Source organism: Salminus brasiliensis, chromosome 11 (assembly GCF_030463535.1).
Source record: "Salminus brasiliensis chromosome 11, fSalBra1.hap2, whole genome shotgun sequence".
Taxonomy (NCBI): domain Eukaryota; kingdom Metazoa; phylum Chordata; class Actinopteri; order Characiformes; family Bryconidae; genus Salminus; species Salminus brasiliensis.
The window spans coordinates 1,742,734-1,767,545 of record NC_132888.1 but is presented as its reverse complement, the minus strand read 5'-3'; the positions used below and the strand labels follow the sequence as shown (position 1 = coordinate 1,767,545).

General features: G+C 44.1%; 2 protein-coding genes across 4 annotated transcripts in view; both read left to right on the top strand.

The window, feature by feature from the left end:
• The window catches only part of gtf2b (general transcription factor IIB), a 340,326-nt gene that overhangs the window by 119,085 nt on the left and 196,429 nt on the right, over window positions 1–24,812 (top strand). The gene's annotated exons all lie outside the window — the stretch shown is intronic.
• fam110b (family with sequence similarity 110 member B) overlaps window positions 1–24,812 on the top strand; it is a 57,859-nt gene that overhangs the window by 23,118 nt on the left and 9,929 nt on the right. Inside the window, exon 2 of one of the 2 annotated variants that reach the window (XM_072691314.1) lies at window positions 13,874–13,968. The exons of the other annotated variant lie outside the window; for it this stretch is intronic. The gene's annotated coding sequence lies outside the window, so the exon portion shown is untranslated. The remainder of the gene's footprint in view (window positions 1–13,873; window positions 13,969–24,812) is intronic. 2 annotated transcript variants of the gene reach the window in all.

The window sequence follows — 24,812 nt, the reverse complement described above, 5'->3', positions numbered from 1 at the left end:
CCAAAAGATGTTTCTGCTGTGTTGGTTCTTGCCTTTAGAATCATCGCTAGATGGTGTGTATGTGTGTGTGTGTGTGTGTGTGTGTGTGTGATTGACAGATTGAGGTTAAATGTATTCAGAATGGGTTTTTATTTATTTATTTTTTGCACCAGTGCTTTTTAACATCAGTCCTGATTTCAGTCTGCAACTGACTAGAAAGCACAAAGCAACCATCCAGCAACCAGCTGGAAGAGCATAGCAACCGCCTAGCATCATCATAGCAATGAGCGAAAAGAGCATATCACCCATCTAGGAACCACCTGGGATACTATAGAAACTGTTAGCAATAGCATGGCAGCTGCTTTGAATAGTATTGCAGTCACCTCACATCATATCAACCACCTGAATAAGCATAGCAACGGTCTGGCAACCTCATAGCAACCATCTAGCAACTCCAAGCATAACAAGCGCCCCACAACACCATAGCAACCACCTGGGATACTAAAGCAGCTGTTTAGCAACAGCATGGCAACCACCTGGGATACTGTTGCAACTGTTTAGGAAGAGCCCACTGCCTCACAACATCATAGCAACCACTTGGATAAGCATAGCCACTGTCTAGCAACCATCTAGAAACTCCACAGCAACCACTTGGAAGAACATGGCAAGCACTTCACAACATCATAGCAACCACCTGGGATACTATAGGAACTCTTTAGAAACAGCACTACCGTCTCACAACATCATAGCAACCACTTGGATAAACATAGCAACAATCTAGGAACCCCTGATTGTTATATTGTTTGTCATATCAAACAGTTGGAAGAGCTTAGCAACCATCTAGTAAGCGCATAGCAACCACTTGGAAGAGCATAGCCTTCTGCTTCAGAGCGTCATAGCAACAACTTTGAAGAGTATATCATCTGTCTAGTGGCTGCATATCAATCATCTAGCAACCCCACAGCAACCACTTGGATGAGCATAGCCTTCGGCTTCACAGCATCATAGCAACCACTTGGAACAGCACAGCGACTGTATGGTAGCTACACATCAACCATCTAGTAACTCCATAGCAACCACTTGAATGAGTATACTAACCATCTAGCAAACCCATAGTAACCAAGTGCCTACCAACAATCCAGCAAGCTCATAGCAACCATATGGAAGGGCATAGCAACCATCTAGCAAGCCCATAGAAACGAGTTGGATGAGCATAGCTGTCTAGCACTGTCTAGCAAGTGCCTACCAACCATCTAGTTTTGGGGTCTTCAGGCGCCGACCCTGTCCCAAACGATCAGCTGAGTTTGGGGTCTTTAGGCACCAACCCTGTTCCAATTGAACATCTGAGTTGGGGTCTTGTACCAACCGATCGCCCGAGTTTGGGGTTTTCAGGCACCAACCCTGTCCCGACTGATCGTCCGAGTTCGGGGTCTTGTCCCGGCCGATCAGCCGAGTTTGGGTCTTCAGGCGCCAACCCTGTCCCGAATGATCGACAGGTCGGGGTCTTGTCCCGACCGATCGTCCGAGTTCGGGGTCTTGTCCCGACTGATCGTCCAAGTTTGGGGTCTTGTCCCGACCGATCGTCCGAGTTCGGGGTCTTGTCCCGACCGATCGTCCGAGTTCGGGGTCTTGTCCCGACTGATCGTCCAAGTTTGGGGTCTTGTCCCGACCGATCGTCCGAGTTCGGGGTCTTGTCCCGACTGATCGTCCAAGTTTGGGGTCTTGTCCCGACCGATCGTCCGAGTTCGGGGTCTTGTCCCGACCGATCGTCCAAGTTTGGGGTTTTCAGGCGCCAACCCTGTCCCGACTGATCGTCCGAGTTCGGGGTCTTGTCCCGGCCGATCAGCCGAGTTTGGGTCTTCAGGCGCCAACCCTGTCCCGAATGATCGACAGGTCGGGGTCTTGTCCCGACCGATCGTCCGAGTTCGGGGTCTTGTCCCGACCGATCGTCCGAGTTCGGGGTCTTGTCCCGACCGATTGTCCGAGTTTGGGGTCTTGTCCCGACTTGTCCAAATTGGGGAGGAATTCTAAATCATATTCTTTGCCAAACTGTTCCTGTAAAAACTGGAAAACGGGAGAAAAGTCTTCTGATGTTTTGGCAGCAAGCTTTAAATCTCAGTGTTGAAATCCTGTGTGTGTGTGTGTGTGTGTGTGTGTGTGTGTGTGTGTGTGTGTGAGAAAGCTTATCCAAGCGGTGATGATGAACGCTTCAGAAAGTGTGTGAGGGAGCAGCCAACACTGCAGCAATCCTTACTCAGCACAATACACACACACACACACACACACACACACACTCACACACTCTCACTCAGTCTCTCTCTGCCATATGTGTCTCTGTCTCCTCCACACATGCCTGATGTCTACTGCTGTGCACTCACTCACCCCTTCCATCTTCTGTGTGTGTGTGTGTGTGTGTGTGTGTGTGTGTGTGGTTGTGATAAAGTTATTGGCCTCCCAACACACACAGCACCTCCTTTCAGTGCCTTAAAGAATTTCTTTTGGCCAAAAGAAACCCTAACCCTCATTTCCTCAACTTCACTGGAGCTGCGAAGCTAATGTGGCTAACAAGTGCTGGAAGCTTATGTACACCAGTTAGCATGGTGCTAACTCCTACATCATCACACACCCTCTTCAAACCATGTGGAGGTGTTCAGTAGAGGAGAGTGTGGCCAGACAGTGGAGTTAACCGGTGTTTAATCAAGTTAATCAGGTTAATTCCAGTAGAACATGCTTTTGGTCATCTTCCTGTGTTCCCATAGCAACACTGGTTACCAAGTTTCCCACCAATCAGACTGTTATTTGTCCAAATTCCCCCGAAGACTGTATAACAATGTGTGTGTGTTCATAGTGAGTGTGTTTGATGACTGAGGTGTGTGTAGAAGTCCCAGAATTCCATTCAGGCTAAAGTACAGCTTCCAAACATGGAAATAATAAACAGTAACCCCCCCCAAATATACATTCACATCAGCTGATGATTTGTATTGTAGATGTGATTGGAGCATAGCAACCATCTTGCAACCCCATAGCAACCACTTGAAAGAACACAGCAATTGCCTCACATTGTCATAGCACCCACCTGGAATTCGATCGCAGCTGCTTATCAACAGCATTGCAACCACTTGGAACAATATAGCAACTGTCTAACAACTGCATAGCAACCATCTAGGAACTCTTTAGCAACCACTAGGAGCACTGCAGCTGTCTTACAACCATCTAGAAAGCCAACAGCAACCACCTTTAGGAGCATAGCAACAACCTCACATCATTACAGCAACTGTCTAATGACCCCATATCAAAGCGAGAGGAGGAAGTTGTGGACCTTTTTCCTTTTTAGTGACACTGTTGCTTTAATGTGTGTGTGTGTGTGTGTGTGTGTGTGTGTGTGTGTGTGTGTGTGTTGTGATGGATAGTGATGGTTGTTTTGATTCCTCACTTGGAGAGGAAGTGATGTCTTGTACCAAACAGTGTTAACTAAACCTGAATAAGATGTAAATGGGGTGGATAGAAAGTTCTTGGACGTTGATCGTTGTGTCCCGGAGCTCCGCAGAACCATTTTTCCATAAACAGAAGATCTGCTTCACTCTTTATGAGCAGGAACGGATTCCTGCAGGTCTGAGCAGCTGAGGAATTTTCCCTTCAGACTGTATCAGTGGCCGCTTTATTAGAAACACCTACCCTGCGCTTCTGCTCACTGACCACTTTATTAGAAACCCCTACCTTGTGCTTCCACTCACTGGCCACTTTATTAGAAACCCCTACCTTGTGCTTCCACTCACTGGCCACTTTATTAGAAACCCCTACCTTGTGCTTTCACTCACTGACCACTTTATTAGAAACCCCTACCTTGTGCTTCCACTCGCTGGCCACTTTATTAGAAACCCCAACCTTGTGCTTTCACTCGCTGGCCACTTTATTAGAAACCCCTACCTTGTGTTTCCACTCACTGGCCACTTTATTAGAAACCCCTACCTTGTGCTTTCACACACTGGCCACTTTATTAGAAACGCCTACCTTGTGCTTCCACTCACTGGCCACTTTATTAGAAACGCCTACCTTGTGCTTCCACTCACTGGCCACTTTATTAGAAACCCCTACCTTGTGCTTCCACTCACTGGCCACTTTATTAGAAACCCCTACCTTGTGCTTCCACTCACTGGCCACTTTATTAGAAACCCCTACCTTGTGCATCCACTCACTGGCCACTTTATTAGAAACGCCTACCTTGTGCATCCACTCACTGGCCACTTTATTAGAAACCCCTACCTTGTGCTTCCACTCACTGGCCACTTTATTAGAAACGCCTACCTTGTGCATCCACTCACTGGCCACTTTATTAGAAACCCCTACCTTGTGCTTCCACTCACTGGCCACTTTATTAGAAACCCCAACCTTGTGCTTTCACACACTGGCCACTTTATTAGAAACACCTACCTTGTGCTTCCACTCACTGGCCACTTTTTTAGAAACCCCTACCTTGTGCTTCCACTCACTGGCCACTTTATTAGAAACCCCTACCTTGTGCTTCCACTCACTGGCCACTTTATTAGAAACCCCAACCTTGTGCTTTCACACACTGGCCACTTTATTAGAAACACCTACCTTGTGCTTCCACTCACTGGCCACTTTTTTAGAAACCCCTACCTTGTGCTTCCACTCACTGGACACTTTATTAGAAACCCCTACCTTGTGCTTCCACTCACTGGCCACTTTATTAGAAACCCCTACCTTGTGCATCCACTCACTGGCCACTTTATTAGAAACACCTACCTTGTGCTTCCACTCACTGGCCACTTTATTAGAAACACCTACCTTGTGCTTCCACTCACTGGCCACTTTGTTAGACATCATTCCTCCCTGCTTTTAGATATGAGAGGGGTTTCTAATAAACTGGCCAGTCATTGAAAGCGCAGACTAGGTGTTTCTAATAAAGTGGCCAGTGAATGGAAGCACAGTGTAGGGGGGGTCTAATGAAGTGCTGTAAAATAGTACCCAAAGAAAACGTCTTCATCATCATCACCAAACTCTAAAATCATAAAACTCAGAAGACTTGCATAGCTTCACTGGTGGGTTTGGATAGGAAATAAATAATGGGCTGTATCTGTGTTGTAGTCATGGCGACCGACGCCTGGTTCCATTTTCCACCATTGTAAAGAGATCAGAGTGGGTCAGTTCTTCTACCATTAGCCACAGTTTCACACCGAACCCGACTCTGAATGAACTCTGCAGGAATTGAGAAAAATTGGAATGGCCCTTTTATTTACTTTTTCCTCATAATTGAGCTTGATTAATGGTTCATGGTGCTCATTAGCGCCGCATGCTGGTAGTCTGCCAGTCATGACACCGCATGGGTTTCCACTTCTAGCAAATTAAAAACCCACCAAATTAGAAACGGCAGCCTCTAAAACTTCAAGTGCGCACTCTCTTCCTCCAGTGGCCTCCTGCCGGGGCGGTCCAGCTGCGCTGTTTGGGCCGAGCGATGGAGCCGGGGGGGGTTTGTTCAGAAGTGAGAATGGTTGTCGAACCTGCTGCAGGGTGAGCAGAATTAGAACGAGAGCTGGACGAGCTGAAAGGCTTCTCTGAGCCGGTTTGGCTCATACTGCCGTTTCTCTTCCCTCGTTCCTGTGGGAGATGCTGGGAAAGGTCCTGGGTGAAGTGCTGTAGGGCTGATTGATTGGTTATCATGGCTTCTGGCCACAGTAATCAGTCTGACGTTTTTCTGGCACACAACATTTCCAAATAAGAGTGTGGTGAGCTACTTTATGTAAACATTAAAACATTCAATTTTCATAAAAAAAAAATCATAACATACTTCATATATTGACATTAAATTGTAAAAACAGCCTGATTAGAATTTCTCACAGTTGTGATGTCATCATCATCATGAACATTTTCATATATCACCCCATACATTTAACCTACAAAACTTTGGCTCCACCCATTTAGCCTACAACAGCTTAGTCCCTCCCATTCAATTTAAAGAAGTTTAGCCCCGCCCATTCAGTCATTCAGCCTGCATCAGTTTAGCTCCACCTATTCCATCAGTCAACAACACATTTGTTTGTTTATTTATTTGTTATTATTATTTTAATTAATTCATTTTTTTATTTATTTAAAAAAATATATATTATATATTTATTGATTTCCCATTGATCCAGAAGAGCATTTGTGAGGTCCAAGACACAGTTTCCATTTTAGTTCCTATGTGGGACAATTCTTCCACAACAAACTCACCCATCCCCAGCCTTGCTTTGTGCACTGGGGCCCAGTCAGTCATGCTGGTCAGAAAAGGGCCTTCCCCACACCGTACAGATGTCCAGAATTGGGACATCTTGGGATGCTGAAACATTCCAGCATCACTGGAACTAAGGGGCCTACAGACCAAACCCTGAAAAACACCCTTCTAGCATTATCCCTCCTCCACCAAACTTTACAGCAGGCACAGTGCAGTCAGGCAGGTAACGTCCCCCTGGCCCCGTGCTTGGTGACGTGAGGTATGTGTGCAGCTGCTCGGCCATAAAAACCCTTACCACCAAGCTCCTGGTGCAGTTTCTGTGCTGATGTTAAAGCTAGAGGAGGTTTGGAGCTCAGCACTCGGCCCTGACCCCGCTCTGTAACATTACGTGGTCTGACAGACACTCAGTGGACACTGAGCTGCTCTCTGTGAGCTGTTCCTCCTAAACTCTTCCACTGTCCAATAATAACACCACTCACAGCTGATGGAGGAAGATCTAGGAGGGAAGGTCTAAATTTCACCAGCTGACTTGTTGTTGTTGGTGCAGCGGTGTCTCCTATTACATACAGAACCACGCTGGAGTTCAGTGAGCTCTTCAGAACCTCCCGTTCTTTCACTGATGTGTGGAGGAAAGACAGACTGCAGGACTAGAGGCTGGATTTATACAGCTGTAGCTGAATGGGACTGAATCACACACCTGAATTCAAAGTTTAAGAGGTGTGTCTCTATACTTTTGTCCATATGGAGTGACTTAAAATAGGAAGCAACCGTATGTGTATGTATGTATGTGTAATAAAAGTAATAAAAATGATGAATTGATTAGATGGTATTTATTTAAGTAGCTCAGACAGGTGGAGGCTATTGACTAGTATTTCAAGTCACTGGTGCACAATAACTCCACTGAGATGGATGAGAAGAGGCGCTAGAGATGTACAGCACAAAGTAGAGTGTGTGTGTGTGTGTGTGTGTGTGTGTGTGTGCCTGCCAGGAACCCCTTTTATAAATAGCTCTTCCTACTGAGAGGCTCCGTGGGTTGCTATCATCTCGCGGCGCTTACCTTCTGCATCTCCCAGTGAGTCCTGCACACATCAGGGTTTGGTGCTTTAGCCTTCTGCTGCAGGCTCTCTGAACACACGATCTGTATCGGAGGAGTTCAGTACTTCAGTGGAAAACCACAACAGCCACCTAGGAATATAGCACACACTTAAACACCTTAGCAACCACTTTGACATACCATAGCAACTGCCTTAGCAGCCATGTGGCACACCTTGGGATACCACAGTAACCACCTACTAACACCATAGCATCCACCCAAAATACCATAGCAACTTCCGTAGCAATGATGTATAAAACCATAGTAGGCATCCTAGTCACTACTTTGCACACCTTAGCAACCACTGAAAAATACCACAGCAGGACCTTAGGACCACATTAGCAACACCATAGTTTGGACTTAGAAACACCTTACTAACTATTTTGAAATACAGAAGCAACTGCCATAGCAACCACCTGGTACATATTAGCAACAACCTTAAATACCATAGCATCTACCCTAGCAACCTTTTGGGATACCACAGTAACCACCTACTTACACCTTAGCACTCACCCAAAATATCATAGCAATGACTTATAATACCATAGCCAGTATCCTAGTTACTGCTTGGCACACCTTAGTGACCACTAGAAAATACCACCATTACCACATTACAACACTATAACATGTACTTTGAAATACCATAGTAACCACTATGAAATACCATAGTAACTGCCACAGCAACCACCTGGTACACATTAGCAACAACCCCAAATACCGTAGCATCCACTCTAACAACCATTTAGGATACAACAGTAACCACCTACTAACAGCTTAGCACTCACCCAAAATACCATAGCAACTTCCATAGCAATGACTTATAATACCATAGCAGGCATCCTAGTTACCGCTTGGCACACCAACCGCCTGGGACCACATTAACAACACTATAGCATGCACTTGGAAACACCTTAGGAACCAATTTGAAATACCATAGTAAATACCATAGCATCCACACTAACAACCATTTAGGATACCACAGTAGCCACCTACGAACACCTTGGCAGCCTCCGTAACAATGACCCATAACACCACAGCAACCACAGGGGACACCTTAGCAGCCACTCAATATATGTAAAGTGTAAATAAGCAGCAGAACAGCTCCGGGCTGTTGGGGGAAGATGAGCATAGCATCATGCCTCGGCGTGGTGTCTGCGGCTCTCTGCGGCTAAGCTGATGTGAATTGAGTGTGTGGGGTTTAGCTGGGTGAGGTTCGCGCTGTGTGCTGAGCACAGTGAAGGGCCTGACGCTGCTGAAAGTGAATCAGTGCTGAGAGGCTGGTTGGGAATGATAATGCGGCCTTTAGTGGCGGGATGCTTCGCTCAGAAACCCGAAGGAAGCTGTGAAAGTGTGCAGATCGCTGACTGAGACCGTTCTCCTGGACCGAATACAAAGCCAGCCTCTCTGCCCCGCTCCTGCTCTCGCTCTTTCTGGGCAGTCGACCATCAAACCTGCTCTGAAAGGGACTTTTGACTTTTGAGTGAGGAGCAAAAACACATCACCCAAACAAATGTCTCAAAAGAAATACAACATTGGAAAGGTTTCAGTATATACAGTCTTCTGCAAAAGTTTGTGCACCCCTGATCAAGGGAGGTTTAAATCAACAAACCATACAATGGAATGTACCGTTACTTTGGACCACGCCACATTTTTATTTTCCCATGTCCTCATTTTTGAATTATGTGCAGACATGTTTCTGTAAAGGATGTGACTTCAATACACAACACTCGACCAGAGTGTCCAAACTTTTGCACAAGTCTGTTTATACAGTATATATTAAGGCAGCTGCATGAAAATAATGTAGCAACCGCCCTGGAAATCATCTTGGCAACACCTTAGCAAACACCTGAAATGTGCCTGAACACCTGAACTCCACAGCAACCACCTAACAACACATTAGCAACACCATAACAAACATACATTAGCTACACCTTACAACCTTACTCAGCAACTGCCTGTAACACCTTAGCAACCACCTGAAATACATCAGCAACCACCTAGAAACACATTAGTAACACTTTAGCAAACACCTACAATACCATAGAAACTTCCATTAGCAACCATCTGGGACACCTTAGCGACCACCTAAGGTATGATAGAAAACACTCTATCACCCACCTAGAAATAATTAGCAACACCATAGCACCCACTTAGAAAAACCTTAGCAACACAGCAAATACCTGAAATACCATATCAACTTCTGTAGCAACCTTCACAGCTTAGCAACGACCTGGGGCACCTTAGCAACCACCTTGGATATGATAGAAACCACTCTGTCAACCACTTTGAAACAATTAGCAACACCATAGCACCCACTTAGAAACTCCTTAGCAACACTTTAGCAAACACCTAAAATACTGTAACAGCTTCCATTGCAACCAGCTGAAATGCAACCACCTGGGACTCCATAGAAACCACCATAGAAACACATTGGTGACAACAGAGCACCCACTTAGAAATACAGTTTAGCAAACACCTAAAATACCATAGTAACTTCTATAGCAACCGCCTATAATACCTTAGCAACCACCTGAAATACATTAGCAACACCTGTAAACCCACCTGAAATACCATAGCAAACAGCTGAAATGCATTAGCAACCACCTGCAATACCATGACTTCCATAGCAACCACTTAGAAACACATTGGTGACACCATAGCACCCACTTAGAAACAAATTAGCAACCCCCTGCAATACCATAACTGCCATAGCAACCACCTAGGACACCTTAGCAACCACCTGAAATACCATGACTTCCATAGCAACCACTTAGAAACACATTGGTGACACCATAGCACCCACTTAGAAACAAATTAGCAACCACCTGCAATACCATAACTGCCATAGCAACCACCTAGGACACCTTAGCAACCACCTGCAATACCTGTCATAAAACTGTCATAACAACCATTTAGACACAGTTCAGCAAACACCTGAAACACCATGGCACCTCTATAGCAACCGCCCATCACACCTTAGTAACCACATGCAATACATTAGCAAAACCATAGCACACACTTAGAAACCCCTTAGCAACCACATGCAACATCATAACTGCCATAGCAACCACCTGGAATACCAGAGCAAGATCCTTTTTCGATCCTTTTTCGGTTAACCTGCAGTTAACCCACTACTCAGAGGACGCAGACCCGCGTCAGCTCATCAGTTTAAAAGGGGACCCGCGCTCTGGACGGATGGGGCACACAGGCAGGCTGGTCAGCCTGATGGGGTCTAACAAGCCCACCACTGCTTTCCATACGAAGACGACCAGGAGGAGAAAAAAAAGAAAAGAAGAAGAGACCAACATGTTAGACAGGAACAGTCTGCTGTCCGCCCGCCGTCTGCTACGCTCAGCCTACGGACCACATGCCGCCTGTCTCAGAAGCTGCAGCTCATCAGAAGGTGTTACTACTCCTGGCAAACAGCAGCGTGAGCCTGTTTACTGCGTCTCTGTCTGAGGCTGGTGGACAGGAGCGCTTCAGCTCTAATGAATCCAGCACCTCTGTGAAGCTCATGCTGAAGAATCCAGCTTGGTCAAGACAGTTGACCTGCTGGGTCATACTGGTTACACTGGTCAACCAGCACGACAATAATGACCAAGCTGGTCGGCTGGTATGATCCAGCAGGTCAACTGTCTTGACCAAGGTGGTTTAGATGGTCTACCAGCATGATAAACTGGTCATGGTGGTTATGCTGGTCAACTGACTTGGTCCTGCCATTCTGGCCATGCTGGTCAGCCACCTTGGTCAAGACAGTTGACCTGCTGGGTCATACTGGTCACACTGGTCGACCAGCAGGACAAGAATGACCAAGCTGGTCGGCTGGTATGATCCAGCAGGTCAACTGTCTTGACCAAGGTGGTTTAGATGGTCTACCAGCATGATAAACTGGTCATGGTGGTTATGCTGGTCAACCGAGTTGGTCATGCCGTTCTGGCCATGCTGGTTGGCCACCTTGGTCAAGACAGTTGACCTGCTGGGTCATACTGGTCACACGGGCCGACCAGCTTGGTCATTCTTGTCGTGCTTGTCGACTAGATTGGACGTTGGACGTCATGCTGACCGATCGGCTTGGTCATACTGGTTGACATGCTTGGTTATACTGATTGTGGTGGTCGACCGGCTTAGTCCTGGTGGTCGAACCGTCTTGGTCATGCTGGTCAGTTGCATTACAGATTGACCTCCAGAGTCCTGTAAGTAAATCAGCTCAGTGTAATGCTTCAGACGTCACTCCTGACCACTGTGTCATGAGTAGGAGATCATGTCCGTGTTCAGGCCGCTGGAAACCCGTCTCCCTCGTGGTGTTCCTGTGCTGATGATGGCAGTGAGCTGCGGTGTGGAGTTTCAGGGCTCTGAGTGGAGTGTGACGGAGCAGTGGAGGGTAAATTACAGCCCTCGCAGATTGTCGTGTCTGAGAGATGATGAACTGGTCTGCCGAGGGAACAATAGGCCTGTGACGGCCGAGATATTGGATTGTGTTCGCTGATCTGATGACGCTTCGTCAAGTTTCAGTCTGGAGAGAGTTTCTCACAAGCATTTAAGCAACAATTTGGGGGGGAAATCGAATCCCTCCTGTTTCTCCCACTTATCCCAAATGCAGTCGATCAATGCAAGTGATCAGACATTTGCGTCCGGCTGGGAATTCCGATTGGGTTCACGCCAGCGTACATTCAGAGCAGAGGGGTCAAGTAATGAGGTACAAATACTTCATTACTTTACTTCAGTAGAAATGTCTGTTATCTAAACTTTACTGACTTTTTACTTCTACTTCTCACATTTTCACCCAATTATCTGAACTTTCTCCTCCTTACATTTTAAAAACAGCCTCGTTCTCCTATTTCATTTCCCTTTGATTTCATTCCGGCTCGTCATCAATAAAAACCCTCTCCAGATAAATCTTGTGAGTCTGATCCTGATTGGATGAGAAGTATAAACAGACTCCATTCTGACTCCCTATTGGTTTATAAGAGATCCATCACACCTGCACACGTCCCGTCACTCTCCAGCGAGCTCACAGCAGATGTCTGTAGTCTAGTATGAAGACTGTGTCCGTGGCAGAGACTCTAGAGAGCTGCAGTGAAACGTCCCGACTGAGCCCCACATTTACACTCCAATAAAGCTTATTGATCACACGCCTCTGAAGTCTGACTTTCTGCAGCTTTACAAAACTTCTAGACAACGACTCCTCATATTTTCCTCCATGAAGCTCATGTTAATGCTCAGTAGAGCACAGAGACGCTCCTTTAATAGAGCTGATATTACTGAAATGCTTCATTTTCAATGGGCAGATCTGCAGCTGAAACAGGAGCCTAGTGCAGCCCAACATTTTTAACATCAACATTTTAATAGATCATTCTCCTCATTATGACTTTTAGAGGAATGGGGTTTTGGGGAGGGGGGGGGGTAGTGCACTATAGACCCCTGTGGTGCGGCCTAAGCTTTCAGTCTTTGTTTTCCTTCCATTACTTTTACTTTTCTACTTGAAGTGGTTCTGAAACCAGTACTTTTACACTTTTACTGGAGTAAAAAGCTTCAGTTGATACTTCAGCTTCTATAGAAGTCTTTTAAAACCTCGTATCTCCACTCACTTCTACCTGAGTGTGAATACTTTTGACACATTTGATTCAGAATTTTTACAGCTTTAAATGCATCTCTTTAAGCCCCGCCTTCTCACTGCCCCCATTGGTCTACATATCCACCTGCTTACCTTCCTCCAACCCAAATCTAACTCCCCCCCCCCATTCAGCCAATCAATGTCTTCTGGAGGCAGAGATGATGTTCTGCTAGATGTTGGAGGAGCATTGCTGTGAGGATTTGATTGCTTTCAGCTACAATAGCATTAGTGATGTCAGGATGTTGGATGATCATCACCCCAACTCATCCAAACAGTACTGGATGGAGCACCACCATCATTCCAGATAGCACAGTTCCACTCAACAGAAGGGGTGTCCGCAAGTATTTGGACATGGTGTATCAAAGGCCTGTACAATGCTGTTCAGTGTGACGTTTGTCAGCCCTGGAAGCCCTCGTGAGGGTTTGGAGAGGATGCTCCTGCTCCAGGGTGGAATAATGTCTAGTAAGTGTGCTCTCGGACTGCAGGGCGACTCCTTCACCGCCGCTCTGTCGACTTTGCCTCAGTTTGCCTCTGAGCTCCAGTACGTTCGGACTGATTTGTGGTCTGGGGGGAGGGGGAACGTCTCAGACAGCTGGTTTGCATTAGCGGGCGGTGGGGTTCGGTCTCTGCGCTGGTTGAGTCATATGGGTCAAAGGTTGTGCTGGGCTCTGATGTTACAAATGCGCTGGGAAACCTCCCGAGACAAGTTGCCATGGCCGGCTGTGCCGAGCCTGTGAGTCAGCCAAACGCTCCGCTAGCAGCAGATGTTAGCCACCAGCCATCATGCATTCATTCTGCTGCGTGAGCCTTCTGGCCTAAACAGCGCTACACTCAGCATGCAGCGTTAACCCTCAGAGGACTGGACTGTTACATCACATGCTTACACGCTACATGTCCAAATATTTGTGGACACCCCTTCTAATGAACCTCTGGATGCTGATTTTGTGTCTTGTAGGCATCAGCCCAACCACCACGGACAGCCTGCAGCAGCTGGAGGAGAAGGGCAGCTCAGACAGCATCGCAGAGCCCGCTACACACTGAAACACACAGGTGAGCGTTACACCACAGCTCCGCCCACAAATACATTCTTTCAGCTATACACTGAGGAGGCGGAGCTACAGTCTCTCATTAGGGTGAATATTAATAACGCTCTAAATGTAGGTATTGTGATATACACTGAGGAGGCGGAGCTACAGTCTCTCATTAGGGTGAATATTAATGACGCTCTAAATGTAGGTATTGTGATATACACTGAGGAGGCGGAGCTAGAGTCTCTCATTAGGGTGAATATTAATGACGCTCTAAATGTAGGTATTGTGATATACACTGAGGAGGCGGAGCTACAGTCTCTCATTAGGGTGAATCTAGCAACAGTTACTATGAAAGTGTAAGGTACACATGTGGGTGGAGCCTTGTTTGAGCTGGGTGTGTCAGATTTTGTAAAATTGAAAATGTGTAATGTTGGTCACATGGCATTGAGGAATGTGTGTATACTGTCCCTTTGCTCGTAGTGTGTGTTCCATTTGTTTGATGTAGGTGTGTGTCTCTGTGTGTGTGTGTGTGTGTGTGGTGCTCAGGTTACCTGAGGGAAAGAGCTCAGAGAGCTTCCCGTGTCATTTCCTCCTCAGCTTATGGGCTACACAGCCTGGAACTTTCCCTTTGATCAGACCCAACACACACACACACACACACACACACTAAGCAATCACACACAGCCCCTCAAACACTGAGATAAAACACTCCCTAAACAGTCATTTGGGCCGAGAGACTGTTTAACGTCGCCAATAATGGTCTAATTAAGAGGTTAGTAAGACTGGGTCAAGAAATCCCACAAGCAGCCAAGCTGGAGATCAGAAGACCGTCATTTATCTTCATGATGCTGCTGAATGGGGTCTGAATGGGGTCTGAATGGAGTCTAAATGGGGTCTGAGGCTTTATACCCCTCTAGTCCACGCCTGGCATTAGGCAGCATGGAGCCAATAGGGTCATGATGTTGATCTGCTCCAGAGTCCATAGAGCGTATTTCTAGGTTAGGCAGACTGATGCATACAGAGATGTTTCTGGAGTGCTGCTATTGGGAGATATTGGTACCTCTCACATTGCGAGGTCGGACTCACTAAAGGTAAAGGTGCATGTATTTGCCACCACTGCCCCAACTGACTAGCTGCTGCATTGTTAGTACGTGGAGTAAAAATACTGGGGTAATTATTCTGAGGTGGGATATTTGCAGGTCTTCAGTGTCAGCCAGGTGATTAATGGACGGAGCCTGATTTTGAATGAATTTGCCTCTGAGAGCATTTCCTAAAGGGATCTGCTGGCTGTGTAGTCCTGAGCTGTGTGTCTCTCTCTCTGTGTGTGTGTGTGTGTGTGTGTGTGTCTACACGCTCACAACAAAGAGTACAGAAATAGCCCCCACCTGCGGTGCTGTCTGTAACAGCTGTCTGAGCTGAGCAGGTAGACCGTCCACTTAGCGAAAATGCGGAACACACACCCCACCCTCCACACACCTTCATCTGATTGAAGTTCTAATACATTAATATCCAGTATGAAGTTCTAATAACATTATTTTCCAGTATGAAGCTCTAATAACATTAATATCCAGTATGAAGCTCTTTTAACATTAATATCCAGTATGAAGTTCTAAAAACATTAATATCCAGTATGAAGCTCTTTTGACATTAATATCCAGTATAAAGCTCTTTTAACATTAATATCCAGTATGAAGTTCTAATAACATTAATATCCAGTATGAAGCTCTTTTAACATTAATATCCAGTATGAAGTTCTAATAACATTAATATCCAGTATGAAGCTCTAATAGCATTAATATCCAGTATGAAGTTCTAATAGCATTAATATCCAGAATGAAGCTCTTTTAACATTAATATCCAGTATGAAGTTCTAATAACATTAATATCCAGTATGAAGCTCTAATAGCATTAATATCCAGTATGAAGTTCTAATAACATTAATATCCAGTATGAAGTTCTAATAACATTAATATCCAGTATGAAGCTCTTTTAACATTAATATCCAGTATGAAGTTCTAATAACATTAATATCCAGTATGAAGCTCTTTTGACATTAATATCCAGTATGAAGCTCTTTTGACATTAATATCCAGTATGAAGCTCTTTTAACATTAATATCCAGTATGAAGCTCTTTTGACATTAATATCCAGTATGAATCTCTAAAAACATTAATATCCAGTATGAATCTCTAATAGCATTAATATCCAGTATGAAGCTCTAATAACATTAATATCCAGTATGAAGCTTTAATAACATTAATATCCAGTATGAATCTCTAATAACATTAATATCCAGAATGAAGCTCTAATAACATTAATATCCAGTATGAATCTCTAATAACATTAATATCCAGTATGAAGCTCTTTTGACATTAATATCCAGTATGAAGCTCTTTTAACATTAATATCCAGTATGAAGCTCTAATAGCATTAATATCCAGTATGAAGCTCTAATAACATTAATATCCAGTATGAAGCTTTAATAACATTAATATCCAGTATGAAGCTTTAATAACATTAATATCCAGTTTGAATCTCTAATAACATTAATATCCAGAATGAAGCTCTAATAACATTAATATCCAGTATGAAGCTCTAATAACATTAATATCCAGTATGAAGCTCTAATAACATTAATATCCAGTATGAAGCTCTGTTAACATTAATGCAGTAATATCCTGTGTGTTGGTTTGTGTGTTAGTGGGTTTTAGTGGATCTGCTGTTCTGTACAGTGAGTTTCTGCATCACACTAAATCCTGCAGGAGCTTCACTCCCAGCACAGCTGCGCTATGACAGCACTGACCGCCTGCAGGGGGAGTGCAGACACACACCGAGCCGTTACTCCGACACACTCTAGATTTATTTTTGTGCATCATTTAATATTTGCATTTTGCTGATTTACTGGAAGGCAGAATTTGTGCTGATTTAGTGTTTTGCAAGGTGCCAATAACAAGGGGTTCTTCAGGGACCCCTCCTCCTAATCAGCTGCCTAATAAGCTGTTCATAGACTAGACTCACTGCTTCCTCCATGTCCAGATTGTGTTAGTTAACTGTAGTTTATGATATCAGATGATAAATGCTGCTGATTGTTGTGGAATATAAATAAACACTTTTTCATCTCCAGTAGCTTCAGATATAGCTGTTTGTGGATGGGTTTAATGGCGTAGATTGTACATTTAGTAAAAATACTGCATGGATCCAAGTCCTGCTACTGCAGTGGTGCCACATGTGGCTGTTATGATAGGCTTTGTTGATGGCGTCTGGTGTGAAATGGTCTTAAGGACGTTATGGCATTATATGTACCTCTAGGGTGTGCTGTGCTGTGCTGTGCTGTGAGATATGGTTATGTGTTAGCTGTGGTCATTGAGCAACAAGCTATTATGGGGCCCTAAGCAAAAAAAAATGATATCTTTTAAAAATAACAGTATTACACAGGTAAAATCTATATTTTTATATTAATTTATTAATTAATTAATTAGTTGGCACACCGATATTAGTGGCTGCTGCTGCTACTGTTGGGCAAATGCAGATATGCACCACTTGAGCTTCAGACATAAAAACTGATAAGGAGAAAAGTCTACTCACATCTGCATCAACGGCTCTGATCTGCTACCGAAGAAATAACAATTCATTATGTAAGAAAAAAGTCAGATACATGCTCTCCGCCCCCTGCTGGATTATCTGTGCACTGTGCACCAGAAAAATACATACAGATTTGACTTAAGTAACATTTTAAAGGCAGCTCTTTATAGAATAAGGGGATTAACAATTTAGAATTTTTGAGTTTTAGTTTGTTTGTTGTGAGCAGTACATTCCAGATGTTTAAAATGTGATACAAAATAAAAGTCCTAGATGCAAAGCATTATGTAATTAATTTATTAAATATATTTCATTTATTAAATAATTGGACAGTTAGAATTTGATGGCAATTGGTTCATGGTTCAGGCTTCAACCTGGCTCCTGATTGTGGTCAGTGCTGTATATTTAATATCTAAGGCCTGCACAAGTGCTGCACAACGATGCACAAACAAGTGGCTGAGAGTTTGTGTGATGAACCTCGGCTCTGTGAAACTGGGTCACAGCGGGCTCTCGAGGAACATCATCCTGAATTAAAGAGTCTCTCTTTACAGATTAACGCTGCCCGCAGTGATGAATTCATCGATTCAGCTGGATGTGACTAATTACGGCGGCACCCTCAGCAACACAGCACAGCAACACCAAGACATGTGATTTACTTCGTCCCGCAGAAGGCCCGACACGAGCTGAACAAAGGAAGAGGCAGATTAGACTCCCTTTAGCTTCAGATAGAAATGCTTTTAAAACAGATTTATAGTTGCATAACTTTAATCTGAAGGTCTAATCAAATCTCTAATCAGGAGGCCGCTAATGTGCAGTGCGGTTGATCTGGACGATGAAAAGCAGCATAAAGAGATTTAATCGGCTCACAGACAAAAAAACAGACCTTTTCCTTTCTCAATAATTTAAAAGGTGTGACTACACTATAGGGACAAAAGTATTGGGACACCTGCTCATTCATTCTTGTTTCCTCTTAAATCAAAAGTATTAAAAAGAGTTTTTGATTTTGTTGGACTAACTGTCTCTACTGTCCAGATGTCCATAAACTTCTGGATTTATAGTGTATGTCTCTGAACCCAAAAACCCAGCTCTAAAGGAATGCTTTAGCCAAAATGCTAACAATTACTAATAATAAATAATAATTCGTTTTTAATGTTCACATGAAAGGCTGTAGCTCCGCCTCCTCAGTGTATATCACACTACCTACATTTAGAGCGTTATTAATATTCACCCTAATGAGAGACTGTAGCTCCGCCTCCTCAGTGTATATCACAATACCTACATTTAGAGCGTTATTAATATTCACCCTAATGAGAGACTGTAGCTCCGCCTCCTCAGTGTATATCACAATACCTACATTTAGAGCGTTATTAATATTCACCCTAATGAGAGACTGTAGCTCCGCCTCCTCAGTGTTTATCACAATACCTGCATTTAGAGCGTTATTAATATTCACCCTAATGAGAGACTGTAGCTCCGCCTCCTTAGTGTATATCACAATACCTACATTTAGAGCGTTATTAATATTCACCCTAATGAGAGACTGTAGCTCCTCCTCCTCAGTGTATATCACAATACCTACATTTAGAGCGTTATTAATATTCACCCTAATGAGAGACTGTAGCTCCGCCTCCTCAGTGTTTATCACAATACCTGCATTTAGAGCGTTATTAATATTCACCCTAATGAGAGACTGTAGCTCCGCCTCCTTAGTGTATATCACAATACCTACATTTAGAGCGTTATTAATATTCACCCTAATGAGAGACTGTAGCTCCTCCTCCTCCTCAGTGTATATCACAATACCTACATTTAGAGCGTTATTAATATTCACCCTAATGAGAGACTGTAGCTCCTCCTCCTCAGTGTATATCACAATACCTACATTTAGAGCGTTATTAATATTCACCCTAATGAGAGACTGTAGCTCCGCCTCCTCAGTGTATATCACAATACCTACATTTAGAGCGTTATTAATAGTCACCCTAATGAGAGACTGTAGCTCCGCCTCCTCAGTGTATATCACAATACCTACATTTAGAGTGTTATTAATATTCACCCTAATGAGAGACTGTAGCTCCGCCTCCTCCGTGTATATCACAATACCTACATTTAGAGCATTATTAATATTCACCCTAATGAGAGACTGTAGCTCCGCCTCCTCAGTGTATATCACAATACCTACATTTAGAGTGTTATTAATATTCACCCTAATGAGAGACTGTAGCTCCGCCTCCTCCGTGTATATCACAATACCTACATTTAGAGCATTATTAATATTCACCCTAATGAGAGACTGTAGCTCCGCCTCCTCAGAGTATATCACAATAACTACATTTAGAGCATTATTAATATTGTAGACTGTAGCTCCGCCTCCTCGGTGTAGATCACCGTGGTTCTCTGTGTGCTTTTTGAAGTAAGGCTTTATTTTTTCTGAAGCTTCTCTGGAATGAAGTCGCTGAGCGTCTGAGCTCCCTCACCGTCTGGCTCGCTAGCAGCACAGGACAATATGTTCCAGTGGTTGGTTTGGACGTCAGACAGGCTCTTTTTAGCAGATTTGTTTTGACCTGAGGCGGGGACGGAGACATGTCTTTTGAAAATAAAATCCATTTATGCTGCTCACAGAGAGGAGTTTGTGCGAGCAGGACAGGAGTGATGTGAGGGCACACAGGAGGCTGGAGCTAACACTAAGATTAGAGCCACCTCACAGTGAATCCAGACTGAGGAGCACAGCGTTCATCTGAGACCGACTGGAAATGCTGATAAATGTTGGAGTGGACGGTGGAAATGGACATGGGTGCTCTGAGCTGATTTGTTGTGTTTTGTCTGACGGCGATTTTCCCTCAGATATTGTGATCAGTTCTGGGTGAATCTGTCTCCCTGCAGTCTGTGAGAGTAATGGAGGCGCCAGACACAGGCTCTGAAAATATAAACACTCAATACTGTCATCTCATTTTTCTACCACTTACATCACTGTCCATCTGTCTCCACATGAATGTGTCTACCTGTAATTAACTCTATATAACATTAGAATAAACCCTAATAAACATAAAGTCAGTGGTCAGTGAGAGTGTCTACCTGTAATTAACTCTATATAACATTAGAATAAACCCACATAAACATAGTCAGTGGTCAGTGAGAGTGTCTACCTGTAATTAACTCTATATAACATTAGAATAAACCCACATAAACATAAAGTCAGTGGTCAGTGAGAGTGTCTACTTGTAATTAACTCTATATAACATTAGAATAAACCCACATAAACATAAAGTTAGTGGTCAGTGAGAGTGTCTACCTGTAATTAACTCTATATAACATTAGAATAAACCCAAATAAACATAAAGACAGTGCTCAGTGAGAGTGTCTACCTGTAATTAACTCTATATAACATTAGAATAAACCCAAATAAACATAAAGACAGTGGTCAGTGAGTGTGTCTACCTGTAATTAACTCTATATAACATTAGAAAAAACACAAATACATGTTTATTAATAGTTTTATGATGGAAAGCGCTACTAGTGTTAAGCTTTCATCTTGAACTAAAGTTAAAAACATAAACCTTGTATCTCCATTATGTGTGTATCACTTTTCTCCGGAATGTGATTCTGACAGTTGTTCTTTATACTGTATGGACTAATAGAAATAGAAATGCTCTTAATGACTTGGAATAAGATCTTTTTATGTTGGCCTCCATTGAAAGTTCAGAAGGGTTTTCCTTTTTTTCTTTTTGTTGCGTACTCATAACCCCAAAGGACAATTCACTCAACATTAGCATTTAAAATAAATTAGGTGTGAGGAGAACCTGCCCCTGTGCAGCCGAATCATACACCCCTCTCCTGATTGAGCCGTGGAGCAGTCGTGCTCTCTGGAATTATGGTTGGTGCTCCATCCAATACTTGGGATGTGGGATTGAATGGGATGAGGGGGGGTGGTGATCATCCATCCAACACCCTGACCTCACTAACACTCTTGTCGCTGAATGCAATCAAGTCCTCACAGCAATGCTCCTCTAAAATAAATAGAAAGTCTTCTTCTCTGGACAGTAGAGACAGTTATTCCTTTGATTTCAGAAGAAACAGTGAATTAGCAGGTGTCCCAATACTTTTGTCCATATAGTGTCCACACACTTCTGGCTGTGAGAAGTGTTATTGTGGGATGAGTGTTTGGTCAAATATGATAAAAGGATTTTAGCTGCAATCCAATCCCGTCTTTGTTTTCTACACAGTGCGGTAAAGTGATCCGCCCGCGGGGCTCCTGCGCTGAATGCTATCTGGAGGAGCCGGCGGATCCAGAGCCGAGGATGTAGTCTGCTATAATTCAATTCATGGCTGAGGGAACAAAACTGGCCTTTTGTTGTTTTTAGACGTTCGTCATGCGCTGGCTGCAGCTTTGCTTTTTTCTGCTGGGCTTCATCTTACGCAGCTAATATCTCCCAGTCACATGATCATCATGTGTCGTAGAGATAGCCGGGGGGGGGGGGGGGGTGCAGGATAATGTTTATCCATATTTATGAGTTTTATTTCTGCAGGGAGAATTATAATGGGTGAGGATATGGCTAATGTGAGGGGTATGAATAATGTGTGAGAGTATGGCTTATGTGTGAGGGGTATGGATAATGTGTGAGGGGTATAGATAATGTGTGGGGATATGGATAATGTGTGGGGGTATGGCTAATGTGAGGGGTATGGATAATGTGTGGGGGTATGGCTAATGTGAGGGGTATGGATAATGTGTGAGGGGTATGGATAATGTGTGAGGGGTATGGATAATGTGTGAGGGGTATGGATAATGTGAGGGGTATGGATAATGTGTGAGGGGTATGGATAATGTGTGAGGGGTATGGATAATGTGAGGGGTATGGATAATGTATGAGGGGTATGGATAATGTGAGGGGTGTAGATAATGTGTGAGGGGTATGGATAATGTGTGAGGGGTATGGATAATGTGTGGGGATATGGATAATGTGTGGGGATATGGATAATGTGTGGGGATATGGATAATGTGTGGGGTATGGCTAATGTGAGGGGTATGGATAATGTGTGAGGGGTATGGATAATGTGAGGGGTATGGATAATGTGTGAGGGGTATGGATAATGTTTGAGAGGTGTTGGTAATGTGAGGGGTGTAGATAATGTGTGAGGGGTATGGATAATGTGTGGGGATATGGATAATGTGTGAGGGGTATGGATAATGTGTGGGGATATGGATAATGTGTGGGGATATGGATAATGTGTGAGGGGTATGGATAATGTGTGGGGATATGGATAATGTGTGGGGATATGGATAATGTGTGAGGGGTATGGCTAATGTGAGGGGTATGGATAATGTGTGAGGGGTATGGATAATGTGTGAGGGGTATGGATAATGTTTGAGAGGTGTTGGTAATGTGAGGGGTGTAGATAATGTGTGAGGGGTATGGATAATGTGTGGGGATATGGATAATGTGTGGGGGTATGGATAATGTGTGGGGATATGGATAATGTGTGAGGGGTATGGATAATGTTTGAGAGGTGTTGGTAATGTGAGGGGTGTAGATAATGTGTGAGGGGTATGGATAATGTGTGGGGATATGGATAATGTGTGGGGGTATGGATAATGTGTGGGGGTATGGATAATGTGTGAGGGGTATGGATAATGTTTGAGAGGTGTTGGTAATGTGAGGGGTGTAGATAATGTGTGAGGGGTATGGATAATGTGTGACCCACACAGGGTCATGCTTGTCCAAGGCTCAGTGATGCTCGTGGAGGTCCCACCTTACTAACCGTTTAAAACCTGAACCATCAAATAATAGAAATTCCAATTCTTAATTTTTTTAAATAATTTTTTTAGTGCACGTATTTGTCACTGTACAGCGAAATGTGTCCTCCGCATTTAACCCATCTGGTAGTGAACACACACTCACACACATGTGTTAGGGGCAGTGAGTACACACACACACCCAGAGCGGTGGGCAGCCAACTCCAGCGCCCGGGGAGCAGAGAGGGTAAAGGGCCTTGCTCAAGGGCCCAACAGTGGCATTTGACCATAAGGCCAGTTATTAAAACACTAAATGAACTCTGTACTTTTCCTTTGTATTATTTTTTAACAAACTTTTTCACAAAAAAGATAATCCCTTTTTTTGTCTGTCAATATTTCTTTTTTTGTATAATTAGCATTCTCTGTCTTTTTAAACAATTCTAAATAGGTGAAGGAAAAGACGATATATTTGTGAAGTGCGGACCACGCTAGCTGAGGCAAGGAGGAGAACTCGAGAAATTTGGGCTGAAGTTCTGGGGGGCTTCGAGCTGATGGGACCCGGAGCCAGACCAGGTAGAGGTTGAGTATAATTGGATCATCAGGAGGAGCAGGGGCGGTGGAGGGGTGCAAGTTTTCGTCACGGGAACGAGAAGGGAGAGGAGCGGTTTTATAGTGCGCAGTAATGGAGGGGAGGAGTTTGGGCGTGGTCCTTCTCCCAAACTTTCAGTTATTACATAACTCCATTAACAGTATTTAACACATGCAGAGTGTCCGTGCTCCCTCACTCCCTGCATAGTTAACGGCATCACTCCACAAGCGAATTGTTGCTGCCTTGGCATTACAGGATCTGTTATTTTTTCCTAAAAGCTTTCTGAGCCAGGCAGTGTGCCACCAAAATATTCATTTTCTGAGAGGAGTTAAAGATAAAAGGCAGAATAATCTGTAACGTGGTGCCCTGGCTGCCTGTAATGGACCTGTAATGCTTCAGATATACTGATATGAGATATTCACAGTGATTGATTTGTGGCCTGTGGGACTGCTGAGGCTTATATCATTAATTATTTATATATTATTTAAATATCACACTGATTTTAGCTGCACTCACACACCTATGAAATGCCCATGGAAGACACTGTACACTTGCATCCCCCAGGACACCTTCAGGACACCTCGATATTGGCAGACCCACACAATGTTAGACAGGTGGTTTTAATGTTATGGCGGATTGGTGTGTTATGTCCTACATCATGATGTAAGAGTCTAGTAGAGAAATGACATTAACACACTCGTTGGGAAAGTTTTTTCAGATCATGGTGAGGTAAGGTGTTGCCTTTCCCGGGTTGATACAGCTGGTGTGTGTGTGTGTGTGTGTGTGTGTGTGTGTGTGTAGTTGAGAAGCCCATGGGGGATTGTTTTTGGCTGTGAGAGTTTATTTTAGCCTTGGATGGAGATGAGATGAGCCGAGGGGGTCTGGCTGGGTCGTTTGTGCGGTTTCGGGGTGGGGGTTGGGGTGCAGGCCAGGCTTCAGCGAGGATTAGAGCCAGGCCGGA